At 36.9% G+C, this 16,664-nt stretch overlaps 2 long non-coding RNA genes across 2 annotated transcripts in view; one reads left to right on the plus strand and one right to left on the minus strand.

Moving 5' to 3' along the window:
• LOC111093427 overlaps positions 1 to 4,918 on the minus strand; it is a 63,839-nt gene extending 58,921 nt beyond the window's left edge. Inside the window, exon 1 of the long non-coding RNA XR_005382149.1 lies at positions 4,649 to 4,918. This is a non-coding gene — a long non-coding RNA (uncharacterized LOC111093427). The remainder of the gene's footprint in view (positions 1 to 4,648) is intronic.
• The window catches only part of LOC102154980, a 385,976-nt gene that overhangs the window by 252,814 nt on the left and 116,498 nt on the right, over positions 1 to 16,664 (plus strand). The window contains exon 7 of the long non-coding RNA XR_005382146.1: positions 12,537 to 12,659. This is a non-coding gene — a long non-coding RNA (uncharacterized LOC102154980). The remainder of the gene's footprint in view (positions 1 to 12,536; positions 12,660 to 16,664) is intronic.

Raw genomic sequence — 16,664 nt, forward strand, 5'->3', positions numbered from 1 at the left:
AGCTGAGCTGGGGTTGGAGATGAACTTCTGTTCACTTTCTGGACTTGAACCAGGAAGAGAGAGTCCTGAAGCTGCTTCTGGCCATGTCTCCTGTTATGTAGAACACTGAGAGAATGAGACTTACCCATGGAGGAGAAAAGGCGAAGGAAGGAGTGACAGCATTCAAGATGCAGGTTCTAAATATAAACAGATTTTAACAGATTTTCCCACATCTGCCCTAGTCCTTTCAGCCATTCCTTTAATCCCCTCAACCTCTCCTACATTTCCAATAAGGCTTCTTTTATCTTAGGTAATTTGACATTAGATTTCTGTCACTTGCAGAAAACATACACAAAACCTCACATGTGCATATTCAAATATATGTTTGTACACATTTAAATAAGTTACAAGTAAGAATTATTCTATGATACTCAGATGTGACTTGCCAAGATTAATGAAAATTCAAGCCTTAATTATTTTCAGGACTTTCCCTAATACTGTGGGATCACAGGAGAATCCTGTGACATACCCAGGAAAATGAAGGAGGGTGTATGAATTTATCTTACTATGCCTGCTATTCCCAGGGTAGATTGTCCAGGTCTGTATAGTCCACATGGAAAGCTGGGGCAGCTGCTCTTGTGGGCCACAGTTAGTCCCTGAGCCTCTATGACCTCAGAGGTACTAAATGGAACTAGAGTCCCGGTCTTTATCCTCATAGGATATTGTACTAGCCCTTTTCTCAATCTTGGGACATCCCTCTCTGATATATAGCTTGTATATATAACAAAAATGGCATTAAACTATTACATGCTTTTTTAAAAGATTGTATTTATTTATTCATAAGAGACACAGCTAGAGAGGCAGAGACATAGGCAGAGGGAGAGGCAAGCTCCCTGAGGGGAGCCTGATGTGGGACTCCATCCTAGGACCCCACGATCATGACCTGAGCCAAAGGCAGATACCCAACCACTGAGCCACCCAGGTGCCCCTAAACTATTACATGCTTAATTAACTTAGACTCAGTAAGGAAAAAATGAGGGAAGCTTTCCAAGATGGAATAATGCTTGATCTCCAACTTAAAGGAGTAATCGGGAGTACTGGCTTTAAAGAGGACCCAGTTTCATCAGTGACACTTGTATGACTTTGAGCAAATTCCTTGATTCTTTTTTTTTTAAGATTTTATTTATTTATTCATGAGACACACACACACACACACACAGAGAGAGAGAGAGAGAGAGAGAGAGAGAGAGAGAGGCAGAGACACAGGCAGAGGGAGGAGCAGGCTCCATGCAGGGAGCCCGATGTGGGACTCGATCCAGGGTCTCCAGGATCACACTCCGGGCTGCAGGCGGTGCTAAACCACTTTTTTAAAAAGTAGATTCTTTACACTTAAAAAATGGAGAGATTAATAGAATTATGAGAAGACCACAGGAGATAAAAACCTTTAAAATATATAAGTATAGTGGAATGTAAACTTTCTAAGACAGGGGTTTTTGTCTTTTTTTTTTTGTTTGTTTACTACTTTATCTCTAGTGGAATACTAGAGGATACTAGTGGAATACTAGAGGATATCTCTAGTGGATACTTCCAGCACATAAATATCTGATAAATAAGTAAATGAATCAATCCAACTGTCATTAAGTACTTTAGGAAGCAGAATTGCATGGGCAAAGCAGTAAGTTCAATAGGTTGTTGCATTATTCAACATGTTTTACAAAGAGAATGAGGACGGCTGATTAACCCTATAAGTATGTTAAATGAAAATGTGTTAAGAGCCTCAATTATAACATATATTTTATACACCATGATGCCAGGCTATACCAGGTGTCACAGAATCAAAGGTAAAGGAAAACATTTCCTGCTTTTTGGAGAATCTGTGATCCAGTGGATAGACATGTATATTTTAAAAGATGATTAAAATACCTTGTGATAAATTTTACAATAAAGGTTTGGTCAGCATTCTAGAGAATATAATTGGGCTTCATCCTGAAAGTTGTGTAGATGTTATACATATGACTAAAGGTAAACTAGAAAAAACAAGCACATGCTTCCCTCTTCCTATGAGCTTAATATACAAGTTTAATCTTCTCCTTAAAAACTTTCTTTTAATTTTTTAAAAGATTTTATTTATGTATTCATGAGAGACAGAGAGAGGCAGAGACATAGGCAGGAAGCAGGCTCCCTGTGGGGAGTCCCATGCAAGACTGATCCCCGGGGATCACGCCTTGAGCTAAAGGCAGATGCTCAGCCGCTGAGCTACTCAGGCATCCCAAAACCTTTCTTTTAATTTAAATCTAATCTTTAGAACAGATCATTGAGAGGAGCACACTTATAAAAGAAAAAACAAAAGGTATATTTGACCCATGAGGTAGAGAACTTGTTTTTTTTTTAAATGTCTCTGCTTTTCTGATCTGATTTTATGGCTGGTATTATGCATAGTACGTTGTGATGAATCCCATAAGGCTAAACTTTTTTTTCTATACCAATGCCTTGGCAGCCACAGTTCTTAGATTTGTGAGTTGGAGTTCTTTTGGCAAGGATATCACTTTTATCCTTCTTTACAACTCTTACCCACTTGAGTTAATAATGTGTAAAGAACAGGAGTTGGCTATATGGCAAGTGTTCCTCTACAGGTGCAAGCACTCAACAATCTGAGCTATAATCCAGAGAAAGATGAATCAGGTGAGGATAATTTCTACCATGTAGTTTTCCATCAACTACCCTAAAATTGCCTAGGACACTGAGCCCAAGAAGCAGGTTATAAAACTACTGAGTTATAAAACTCTTTCTTGCCATGAGAAACCATGTGAAATAATCTCAGGAAGCCTATATTCATATTTATATCATTGATCACCCAATGTTCAATCCTCACAGGTCATCCATCTTCCTCATCTGAACACTTACATCTAAACAGCATCCTCCTCCCCACTAACCTGACCCAATATTCCACCCTTCCCACATGCTGTAAACAATTTCTTATTAATTATCAAGAACATTCTCTATATACTCAGCATTTTCCTGAGCAATCACTTCACTTTCTAGCTCTAATGGAAAACTCTGTATTTCTGAGGTCACTGCTTTCCATGTGGATCTCTCAAGCAGAAAATGTTTTTCCTCTAGCACCCCACAAATGAGATTTCCTGGAGGTGGTGCACTTTTTGCTTCTCATTGCTGCCTTCACAATATTTATCTTTGTCCCACAATCTACCCACCTACTTTGAAGCACTTGACACCAGGTTTCATGATACACCAACTGTTATCCCTCTATGTGTAGTATTTTTCAAGTGCCTCACCCATTGAAGATTTAACTTCCAATCTGTTATAATTCTCGGAAATATCAAATTTCATATATGAAATTAATCTAACATCTAGAATGCTTAGTTTCCTGAACTCACTTTCAATAATATTTTTCCTAAAATTCATTTCAGCCACGCAATTCCGTGGTCATAGCCTGAAGCTTGGCATTAACTATGACAATATTTGTGGTTTCAGCCACCATTCTCTGACCACATATTTTTATCATTTTATCAATCTCTTACTCTCATAACCCATCCCAACAATTTTTTGAGCCCATTAGAACTGCCTACCATCTTACTACTTTTTCATTGTGCACTTTGTCATTTCTGTCCTCTTTGCCCAATTTAAGTCAATGGTCAATCACTTATGATTACTCTCCCACTTCCACCCTCAACTCCCTAGACATACTTTATTATATTAGTTGGACAAATCTCAACCAAGGTTAAATCCAACTTTCTGCCCTATTATACTTAGACTCAAAAGTGGAAGAAAATACAATTGTACTGATTGGGCTTTCTTTTAACTTACCTTACAATTCTATGGTGGTTCTTCTTTAGAGCCTAGAAATTATGCTTCTCTTACTTTTCCTATCTCTTAAATGAGTCATTCAAACTGTTTCCTTCTTCAAATCTCAGACACCTGCTTTTATTTCAACCGATAACTTCAGTTCTTGTTTCCTTGAGGATGGAAGCAACCAGTAAAGAACTCTTTCATTTCTCTATCACCAAATCTAGCAAACTCCCCATCCCTGTGCACTCTTGTCTCCCTAGTGCATGAACATCCTGCTCCTATGTGAGGCGAGTCCCTCCATTTGTGCATCTGACTCTACTCCCTCTTTCTTATACAAGGACTTTAATCTTAATCATTATTTACCTTCCCTAAAGCATGTATTTTCTCTTTGTATTATATCTTTATAAGTTCAAAATTTTTACATTATATATAAATTTTACATCATAAATATATATAAAGATAGTATAGCATTGCAATAATGATCATTGGAACCAGACAGGACAGACTGGATAAAGTTCTTAAATTTGCTGCTTATTAACTGGGTATCCTTTGTAAAAATTGTTTCATCCTCTCTAAATTTCCTAACCTATAAATGAAGAAAATAGTTTTATCTACCTTCCTAATAGGCTTGTTGAGATTATTAAGTGATTTAATACTTGTAAAACTCTTGCATCAGTGCCTGACATCTAGCAAGCATCTAAGGATGCCAGCTATCCAATTTCCAAAACAAAAGCAAAAAATAAAACCCTCTTGGTGCAAAATGCCCCTCCAGCTACCCGATTTTCTTATCAGACTTATATAAAATGTCCTAGTTTTCCCAACTTTTTATAAAATCAGATTCTAACATTCTTCCCCGACTCACCCCATGCCACTGGAGTCCATCTTGCTGTTCCCACAAGGACTCCACTCTTGCTTTTCCTTCCTTGGAACATTTTCCAGCAGACTATCACATGGTTTCCTCCTTCACATCTTTCAGGTATTTGCTCAAAAATCTTCTCAGGGAAGCCTCCTCAGACTACCCTTGCTAAAATACAGTACCTACATGCCTCATTATCTTTCTCTAGCCTGTTTTATTTTTCTCCATAGCACCAGTGATTACTGGAAGTAATATTGCTTATTTGTTTATGTATAAATTGATTGCATTCTCCTTTGAGAATGTAGCTGCAAGAGGGTGTGGAAATCATGTGGTTCATGACCCTTCTTCATAAGGAGGAACTGCCTAACACTTGGCAGAGGATGATGATAAGCAAATGTTTGCTGAACAAGTAGCTAAATTCTGGTGTCCTAAACAGACTTAATAAAAAAGTGCTAGTCTTTGTTCTATGAAAAGATGACTGGGGGTTTCTTTCATGTAAATAAATTTGTCTGGTGAACTTACAACATTGGTAAGTTACATGATCAACTCAGATTTAAAGGCAGGGGTCAAGACTATTGTGTATTGGCACCCCTATTATTCATTGTCTGGTTCTCAGTAGGTGCTCAGTAAATTTTAATAATGAAAGAAAGAAAGCAAAAGCCCAGTCTTAGGCTTAAACCATTGAATATATATAATTCCACATTTTACACTGATGTTGGTGTCTGGAGAAATTATACCCACCAGAGAAGACCATGCATGAGGTCATTTGTGCATGAGGACTTGCATGAGGACCATGCAATTAAGGGTCATTTGTGCTAAAAATAGAATGGAAGTTAGTGAGATTTGACAGAAAGGGAGAGAAACTTTTTTCCCATCTGAGAGAGTAAAGAAGATGGGCAAATGGAGTTCTAATGTTATCTTTATTAGACCAGGTTGCTTATATAAATAGCAACAGTGGATTTCCAAATATTGAATCTCAGAATTATCTAGTCTTTCTGTTCATACTCAGGGTGAATAAATACATGCTCTCATGCTCTGTCAAAAGTTAAGTAAAGAAGCATATCATATACTGACTGTATATGACCAGTTCCTACTAAAAGATTTCCCAATTGGAATTCAGTTCCCCTTTTCTAGGGAGAAGTGAGTGAAAGAATGGAAAAAAGCTATCAGTTTTCTGCTAATGAATGTCATTCAACATGCAAATACAAAGAAAGGGGTATGAAGATTTCTCCCACACTAGGCCCCAAATCACAGAAGACAGAATGATATTCTTGGCCTATAGAACTTTTTTTTTAAAGATTTTATTTATTTATTCATGAGAGACACAGAGAGAGAGGCACAGACATAGGTAGAGGGAGAAGCAGGCTCCCTGTGGAGAGCCTGATGTGGGACTCAATGCCAGGACCCCAGTATCATCATCTAAGCCAAAGGCAAACAAACACTGAGCCACCCAGGTGCTCCTTGGCCTATATAACTTAAAGTTAAAAACTGAGGTCCAAGAACCTTCCTGTAGTGAACTGACTAGTATATAGAAATGTTTTAATATCAATAAGAAGACAGGAAGTCAGAGAGCACTGAGGAATTCTTGATGATTTTGTGATGGGGTATTGTCTTTTGGAAGATTTTCTATATATCAATAACCTATTTCCACAATAATCCTGCAGCTGTAACACTGCAGAACAAACTACCAAAAAGCTGCAGTGGTGGTCAACAAAAACTGTTCATTATACATGTATCTGTAACCAAGCAGGAACCAGCTAAGGGGCTTGGCTAACCTTGGCTGTGTTTGCTCAGATATGTGAACCAGCCTCAGCTGATTGTTGGATGATGTAGTCTGGCTTCTTCTAGGGTGATCAGGGTAACTTGGCACTGTCACATGGCATTTAAGTCCACTAGGCTGGGGGCACGTGGGTGACTCAGTGGTTGAGCGTCTGCCTTCGACTCAGGGTGTGATCCCAGGGTCCTGGGATCGAGTCCCGCATCAGGGTCCCTGCAGGGAGCCTGCTTCTCCCTCCCTGTGTCTCTGACTCTCTCTCCTTGTTTCTCATAAATAACTAATAAAATCTTAAAAAAAAAAAAAAGTCCATTAGGCTGACCCAGACCAATTTCTGGCAATGACAGAGACATGAAAAAGACCTTTTAATGTTGAGGTTCCAAAAAAAAGAACACCTTCACTACTGAAACATTCTATGGACCAGGGCAAGAAGCAGCCAAATTCAGAATGAAAAGATGGGGAAACGCCATCTTCCCTTTTTTCAAAAGGGACTGCAAGGTCATAAGGCAAGGGCAGGGACATGGCTGGAGATAGATGCTTTGCAGATTTCAGGTAAAAGAAGCTTAAGGTAAAAGTTGGCACTTGTTTCTTTCAACAAGTTGTATTTCCAAGAAAACAACATGAAAGAGAAAGTACATGATGTTTTTGAGAAGAACGTACAAGAATAACTTCTCTACATAGACTAAGTAAAATAAATGCTATAGAGAAAGAATTCAGACAGGTTACTAGAGTAATTTGGTTTGTAACACGTTCCTATTAAATCAGCAATCCAAGTGTAAGACTGTGAGCCTAAACCTCCACAACATTCATCAATAACCATAGCCACAAAATTAGAAATCCTATGACAAAACCCTTTATCAGAAACTTGACAATCACTTTGAGTTGAACATGCTGTGCCATAATATACTCAGGGACTTACCAATGACTTCTGACCCAAGTAATTTCCTTCAAAAATGAAAGGGAATCTGATGCTGTAGCCTGGACAGATATCACTAAAGAATTTCTATTGTATTATTTAGCCTAATATGTACTGTAAATCTAGCTTTTTTTTCAACTGATGACATTGGCAGCAGTAAAATTATCTAGATAGATTTTCAGAGTAAATTTTGACCATACAACATTTACAAGTATTGCAGTTTTTGTCTTTTATCACTTATCTATTCAAATGGCCTGGCCATGCCCTTTGATAATTTTAGCTGGATTTCAACTTATTTGGATAAAATAAGTTGTAATTTAATCCACTGATGCCATAAACTTCACTGCAATGCATGCCCATAACATATACTCATGAGCATAATACATTCTCATTGTGCACTTGCTTGACACACTTATTGATATAAAATGCATTCACTGGAATTAAATTTATTGACCTAGAAGGTATATACAGTATGAACCAGTTTTGTAAAATCCATTTCCTTAAAGATGTTATACATTTATATTTTAATTTATAAGCTGTGTCCTTTCAGTAAAATTGGAACTATTTGCAAATTAATCCTAAACTGATAAAATACAAATAGAAGTTGACTGAACTTCAAACAGAATCAATTTTATTTCTGAAAAGCCACAAACTACCAAAACTGGAACAGGAAGAAATAGAAAACCTGAACCAGGGAGGAAATTGAAGCAGTCATCAAAAACCTCCCAAGACACAAAAGTCCAGGGCCAGATGGCTTCCCAGGGGAATTCTATCAAACATTTAAAGAAGAAACCATACCTATTCTACTAAAGCTGTTTGGAAAGATAGAAAGAGACAGAGTACTTCCAAACTCGTTCTATGAGGCCAGCATCACCTTAATTCCAAAACCAGACAAAGACCCCACCAAAAAGGAGAATTACAGACCAATATCCCTGATGAACATGGATGTAAAAATTCTCAACAAGATACTAGCCAATAGGATCCAACAGTACATTAAGAAAATTATTCACCATGACCAAGTAAGATTTATTCCCAGGACACAAGGCTGGTTCAACACTCATAAAACCAAATCAATGTGATTCATCATATCAGCAAGAGAAAAACCAAGAACCATATGATCCTCTCATTAGATGCAGAGAAAGCATTTGACAAAATACAGCATCCATTCCTGATCAAAACTCTTCAGAGTATAGGGATAGAGGGAACATTCCTCAACATCTTAAAAGCCATCTACGAAAAGCCCACAGCAAATATCATTCTCAATGGGGAAGTACTGGGAGCCTTTCCCCTAAGATCAGGAACAAGACAGGGATGTCCACTCTCACCACTGCTATTCAACATAGTACTGGAAGTCCTAGCCTCAGCAATCAGACAAAAAAAGACATTAAAGGCATTCAAATTGGCAAAGAAGAAGTCAAACTCTCCCTCTTCGCCGATGACATGATACTCTACATAGAAAACCCAAAAGTCTCCACCCCAAGATTGCTAGAACTCATACAGCAATTTGGTAGCATGGCAGGATACAAAATCAATGCCCAGAAGTCAGTGGCATTTCTATACACTAACAATGAGACTGAAGAAAGAGAAATTAAGGACTCAATCCCATTTACAATTGCACCCAAAAGCATAAGATACCTAGGAATAAACCTAACCACAGAAGTAAAGGATCTATACCCTAAAAACTATAGAACACTTCTGAAAGAAATTGAGGAAGACACAAAGAGATGGAAAAACATTCTTCCATGCTCATGGATTGGCAGAATTAATATTGTGAAAATGTCAATGTTACCCAGGGCAATATACACGTTTAATGCAATCCCTATCAAAATACCATGGACTTTCTTCAGAGAGTTAGAACAAATTATTTTAAGATTTGTGTGGAATCAGAAAAGACCCTGAATAGCCAGGGGAATTTTAAAAAAGAAAACCATATCTGGGGGCATCACAATGCCAGATTTCAGGTTGTACTACAAAGCTGTGGTCATCAAGACAGTGTGGTACTGGCACAAAAACAGACACATAGATCAGTGGAACAGAATAGAGAATCCAGAAGTGGACCCTGAACTTTATGGTCAACTAATATTCGAAAAAGGAGGAAAGACTATCCACTGGAAGAAAGACAGTCTCTTCAATAAACGGTGCTGGGACAATTGGACATCCACATGCAGAAGAATGAAACTAGACCACTCTCTTGCACCATACACAAAGATAAACTCAAAATGGATGAAAGACCTAAATGTGAGACAAGATTCCATCAAAATCCTAGAGGAGAACACAGGCAACACCCTTTTTGAACTCGGCCACAGTAACTTCTTGCAAGATACATCCACGAAGGCAAAAGAAACAAAAGCAAAAATGAACTATTGGGACTTCATCAAGATAAGAAGCTTTTTCACAGCAAAGGATACAGTCAACAAAACTAAAAGACAACCTACAGAATGGGAGAAGATATTTGCAAATGACGTATCAGATAAAAGGTTAGTTTTCAAGATCTATAAAGAACTTCTTAAACTCAACACCAAAGAAACAAACAATCCAATCATGAAATGGGCAAAAGACATGAAGAGAAATCTCACAGAGGAAGACATAGACATGGCCAACATGCACATGGGAAAATGCTCTGCATCACTTGCCATCAGGGAAATACTAATCAAAACCACAATGAGATACCACCTCACACCAGTGAGAATGGGGAACATTAACAAGGCAGGAAACCACAAATGTTGGAGAGGATGCGGAGAAAAGGGAACCCTCTTACACTGTTGGTGGGAATGTGAACTGGTGCAGCCACTCTGGAAAACTGTGTGGAGGTTCCTCAAAGAGTTAAAAATAGACCTGCCCTACGACCCAGCAATTGCACTGTTGGGGATTTACCCCAAAGATACAGATGCAATGAAACACCAGGACACCTGCACCCCGATGTTTATAGCAGCAATGGCCACGATAGCCAAACTGTGGAAGGAGCCTCGGTGTCCATCGAAAGATGAATGGATAAAGAAGCTGTGGTCTATGGATACAATGGAATATTCCTCAGCCATTAGAGACGACAAATACCCACCATTTGCTTCAACGTGGATGGAACTGGAGGGTATTATGCTGAGTGAAGTAAGTCAATCGAAGGACAAACATTATATGTTCTCATTCATTTGGGGAATATAGATAATAGTGAAAGGGAATATAAGGGAAGGGAGAAGAAATGAGTGGAAATATCAGAAAAGGAGACAGAACGTAAAGACTCCTAACTCTGGGAAAGGAACTAGGGGTGGTGGAAGGGGAGGAGGGCGGGGGTTAGGGCGAGTGGGTGACGGGCACTGAGGGGGGCACTTGACGGGATGAGCACTGGGTGTTATTCTGTATGTTGGCAAATTGAACACCAATAAAAAATAAATTTATTATTAAAAAAAAATTTTCTCTTTGATAGCTGTGTAGATAATGATAATACATGTACCCTGACATTATTTAATCAGTATTTTGTTGTGTGGGTTATTTTTGAGAATTCACATGCATATTTCCTACTTTTTATATTTTATAAACTAAATGTTTCACACCAGGTTGATTTGGATGAATATAAAAGGGAAGCAGACATTCTAAAGGAGAAAAATGTATATTTAAATGAAAAAATGGACATACAAATCTGTGATGGGGTGTCCAAAGAAATGTCTCCTCTTTGTAATACTCCCAACCACTCTAACTGGATGGTTCTGTGGAAGACGAGACATACATTGCTTTTATTATATTTACTTATTCCACAGATGACATTGAATGATTGACATGTGTTAGGCATTGTGCTAATTACCAAAATTAAAGTGATGTATCTTTTTGCTCCCAGTGTCCTTCACAGAGCCCTATCTTGGAAGATGCTTTAAAATGTTTGTTGTTATATTGGTCTCCCTCTCTTCTGTGAAGATAAATTGCTCCGTGCTTGATATCATTACACTTTCGTGGAAAATTGAGTTTTTGGAAAATTTTTGCTAAAAATCATATGATACATTATAAAGCCAAGTAGAAATTTTCTCATGACTTGAGGCTATTGTAGAATGTTGTTACTGCCACTGTGATTCTTCATTAGAACAAATTTTTGAGAAGCGCCTGAATTGCTGGAACTAATAGCTTGAGGTTTTTCTTCCTATTACGGCCTGAACTGACATTTTAAACTCAGGCCAGTTTGTTTGTGTGGGACTGGATCTATTCATGTAGTCCTATGGTGAGATTTGATAAGTGCTAGAAAATCTATCCTGCTCCCAAATACTTTCATCACAGCACTTAAAATGAGCAACATTAAAAGTTCTCTCTTTGAGGTTAAAGACTTCACTCCAAAATTTCTGTTTCGAAATAAAAATATGTTAGGAAAATAAATTTATCTTTTATTGGTCCGGAATAAAATTATACTTTGTCAATAATTTTTTTAATTTTTTATATACTTTGTCCATTAGATAAAGAACAGAACACAGACCAGATGAACATTTGTAAATAATCCTCAGCTTTACTGAAGAATAGTTAGCATAAGATTATTCCATTCACTTTACTACACAGTCTGATGAAATTTGAAAAATGGATCACTTTTTGTTGTCACTTCAGTCAACCTTTCCTTCACCCGAAAAAGTTATCTCTTTGTGATTATTTGTGTGTGAGCCATTTCTCTGGCATCTATTTTTTGAACCACTGGTTTCCTTTTTTTTTTTTTTTTAAGATTTTATTTATTTATTCATGGGAGACACACACAGAGAGAGAGAGAGAGAGAGAGGCAGAGACACAGGCCAAGGGGGAAGCAGGCTCCATGCAGGGAGCCTGACGTGGGACTCGATCCCGGGTCTCTAGGATCAGGCCCTGGGCTGAAGGCGGCGCTAAACCGCTGAGCCACCCGGGCTGCCCCGAACCACTGGTTTTCAATAATTTATTATAATGTGTCATGTTGCAGTATTGTTTGTACTTATTTAGCTTAGGTGCCATTTTTGAATGCGATAATTATTTTTATTTGAAAGATTTTGTGTATTCTTTCTTCAAATATCACCCCTTATATACTGGAGTCCAATTTTATTTATATTAGACAACTTGGTATTATCATATAGGTCCCCGGTGAGCCAATCTATGTTTTCACTCTTTTCTCTCTTTGTGCTTTATTTTGGATAGTTTCTCTTTGTATTTGTATGCCTTCAAGTTCACCGATGTTTCCTTTTTTTCTTTTCCTTTTTTTTTTTAAGTAGGCTCCTCGCCCAGCAAGGAGACCAATGTGGCGCCTGTACTTAACGACCCTGAGATTAAGACCTGAGCTCAGATCAAGAGTCAGATGCTTAACTGACTGAGCCCCAGAGATGCTCCATCCTTCTGTAAGTTCTATCTCCAATTGCTTCCAAGTTTTCATTCAAATATTATATTTTTAAACTAAAAACTCTAAAGTTTTCATTTTCATACCTTCTATTTCTTTTCTCATCATGTTTGCCTAATATCCTTGAATCTATAAAGTTTGTACTAGGTGTTTAAAGTATTTTTGTCTGATCAGTCTATCATTTTTGTCATATCTGGGTCTGTTTTATTGATTTTTTTTCTATTAGATATAGGTCATTTAGTCCTGCACTTTTGGATACTGGTTATTTTTTATTAAGTGCAAGGAATTGTGATTTGTTGGTTTTGAATGGTGATTTTCTTTCTTAAACAGTTTTGAATTTTACTGGCATGATGTTACCCAGAATAAATTTGATGCTTTTAAGGCATGCTTTTTCACTTTTTTATTAAAGTTTTAAAACAGCCTTTGCTCTAAGGCTACCACTACATAGGCAGGACTCTTCTAAGTACTCTAACCAGTGCTACGTGTACTGTGACATTAGCAACTCTGGCTTGTGGGAACACAAAGTCTTCCCAGCCCTAGATGAGCTCCCAAGAATTTTCAATGTACTTTCTAGATGGTGTTTATCTTGGCTTCATGAAATTTTACTCCATGCATTCTAGATTTCTATTCAGTCAAAGACTCAAGGAGACATTTCTGTAGATTTCCTCTGAGTGTGTGTGTGTATGTGTATGTGTGTGTATTTAACCCCATCCTTTTCATATTCTGCCCCACAAAATTTAACCAACTTCCTCCCTTAGCTGTAATCTCTTATCTTCAACTCAGATAGTTTGCTCACTCCTGTTTGAACGCCCCCTCGACATACTCTGATCCACAAACTGCCCCAGGGAATATAAGGAAGGAAACTTTAGGATTCACCTCACTTATTTTCCTAATCTCAGAGATCACAGTTGGGCACTGCCTATTGTCCAATATGTGATACTGTTTATTTTTAGTAAATATTTGGTCTAATTTTATAAATGTTTTGACAGAAAGATAATTCCCATAGATAGAGGTTAAACTTTCATGGAGAGTAGTGGAATTTCATGTGAATGCTGATGAAAGTGATGATAAGGCTTCTAGAAAAAGTAACATCACCCTAAGGGGTAAAATTAAGTAGAGAACTGAAGCAGAGAACTCTGGGAAACTAAAATATAACAACAAAAGACACTTATGGGTGAAAGAAGCGAAGATAAATTTTACTTACTGCCCAACTTGTAAGAATATTCTATTTTAGCTATGTCCATCTTCATGAAAAATTCTATGCAGCATCCACCAAAGCTCTGTAAAGAATCATTACCCCCATGTTCCTCTTTCCAACTTCTGAACTGCTGCAAGACAGGAAGTTTAGGTTTATTTAGCCTTGAGGAAATGTAAGATTGGGTTCCAGTTTCTTCTCTATCCCTCCCCTGCTGCTCTTTTTTGAGCTATGTTTCTTCACACTGTTTGGTGCTTCATCTCAGTTCTTTTTGCCTCTAGCTCCCTGTATTCAAGATGTACAATAGCCTGCCAGGGTTTATTACTACTAAGCTTCCCTGGTGCCACACTTAAACCTATTTATTCGCTAAGAATAGTCTACATTTGTAGCATGCTTTTGCAAAAAGTTCTTATACACATTTTTGAAAAAGCAGCCTCTGACATACATGTTATTTCCATAGCCTCAAATACCACCTATATATTGAAAATTCTCAATGCAATGTATCCAAGGTTTCTATCACAAATTTCAGATCCATACATCCAACAGTTTTCTGGACACTTCCAGTTGGACAAATTCAATACAGTGAATTCATCCACTTTCTTCATCAAATATATTGTTGAAGGCAATTACCATTGAGAATCAAAACCAAAAATTAAGGACAGGATGGGTAGGAGATTGCTGGATTTCATTACACACATTATTGTAAAAATACATATATGCTGATTGCTTTTATAGAATTTTAAAAACACTCATGGTGGACTATGAATAAATAAAACAGTAAGTTTTTTCATCTTAAAAAAATTTTTTAAACATTAAAAATAAACAATAAAAAAGGAAAATGTCATCTCCTACCTTGAAAAGCAAACACATCCCAAGTGAAATTAAGGTCCTGGCCCTATGGGAAAGTACAAAGTATGCTATACAATGTTGAACTTGAGCCATATGCTGGCACAAAGGGAGGGGATATTTTCTTTTTCACTTAATGTCTACTCTTTCTCCTTCCTCAGTAATGTTGCATAAAACAAATCACTTCTGGGTTTTTTTTTTTTAATTCAAATGTATAGGCCAAATTAAATTCCATGGCAAGGAGACGAATCTTTGCATCTTTTAGGTAGTCTTTTTAGTAATGAACTGTGACAAAAAAAAATTTTTTTAATACTTAAGGAATAAATTATATGACATGATTCTTAATGAATGATGGGCAATGATGAAAACAATCCCTAATGTATGATGAGGCTGACTGTTTTCCCTTATTCAGTTTATGTAATTAAATTTAAAACATCTCTGCAAGGTGAAGGAAATTATACTTTTAATTTTTTAATCTAATGTTGAGAATATTCAGTTAAGGCTGTCAACATAGCAGTTGATTCTGTATCTGCTATTTGGAGACCTGCTATTACAGACCTTGAAGAAAATTATGCTCTGGTTAAAGAGGCAGATTTGTATTATTAACTCTACAGAGACACAAGGGAAAGGTTGAAGATTCAGTTGAATAATTTAGCTGTTCACTCTGAATTTACTTGCTTCCAAAGACCCAGGTTAAGTAACTAAGAGTATTTTAAAGTACATGTTGCAATTGATTCTGTTTAGTTTAAATGAGACAGGACTTTGACTATCTGTACTAAATCTTCATTTTGAAATATTACTGGTGTTGTACTGCTTCAAATAGTCAAAGGAGGATGGATAGTTCATCCTACCATTTTCTCCCTATAGTTCTAAGTTATGCAAGAAGTACATCTTAGTAGTTAGACCTTATGACTTGATATAGTGGTATTGTACCTACTTCTTTATACTAGTTTTTTTTCTAACAAGCTCACATACTTGTGGTCACTCTATTTCTGACTCTGAGACTTGTCTTGCACATAACAAATACCTCCAAACTAGTTGTATTTTCTTAATGTTAACACATACTTTTTTATTAATGTAAGATTAGTGTATATGGCATTATATGTTTCAAGTGTACATTGTAATTCAACATCTGTATGCAGTACACACCCTTGTGTTCATTTATTTACAGTAACCAAGAAATGGAAACAACCAAAGTGTTTCCTGATGATTGAATGGATAAAGGGGTAGTGTGTATGAACATATTTTCTTACATAGTTCTCATTCTGAAGCCAATGCAAGCAAATCAGTATAAATGGACCCAAACATTTAGCATCTTCTTTTAAAAGCGCCTTGTCAACTGTGTCAAAAGATTTATGCGGACATTTTTAGTTTCCATTAATACATTCCTATCTTTACTGTGGATTATAAGGAGCACTAACCATTTGTTTGATATTTATCTACAACATTTGAAAGTCAAGACCAGGGCGTGCCTGGTGACCCAGTTGGTTAGGCATCAAACTCTTGATTTGGGCTCAGGTCATGATCTCAGGATCATAAGATGAAGCCCTGCATCAGGCTCTAGGTTCAGCATGGAGTCTGCTTGAGATTCTTTCTCTCCCTCTTCCCTTCCTTCTGCTCACACACTCTCTCTCAAATAAATAAATAAATAAATAAATAAATAAATAAATAAATAAATCTTAAAAAATAAGTTAAGACCAGTTATTTTATTTTGGTTCAACCTATAAGTAAATGGCAGTAGAAGCTCATTTTCAGGATTCTAAGGATTAGAAGTATCCAAATATGGATTTTTAAAAATACTTTTAAAAATCATCACGTATTAAAAAATAGCTGTGACATTGTAATAGTTCAAAAATTAAATTATAAAAAGGCACAACTGAAATGTTTGTTTTCAGGTGCCAGAAGAATAGACAGGAAACAAGGTAGGGTATGGAAATAGGAACAAAATTTATTTTTATGTCATTT

This window comes from Canis lupus, chromosome 31, assembly GCF_011100685.1.
Source record: "Canis lupus familiaris isolate Mischka breed German Shepherd chromosome 31, alternate assembly UU_Cfam_GSD_1.0, whole genome shotgun sequence".
NCBI lineage: Eukaryota > Metazoa > Chordata > Mammalia > Carnivora > Canidae > Canis > Canis lupus.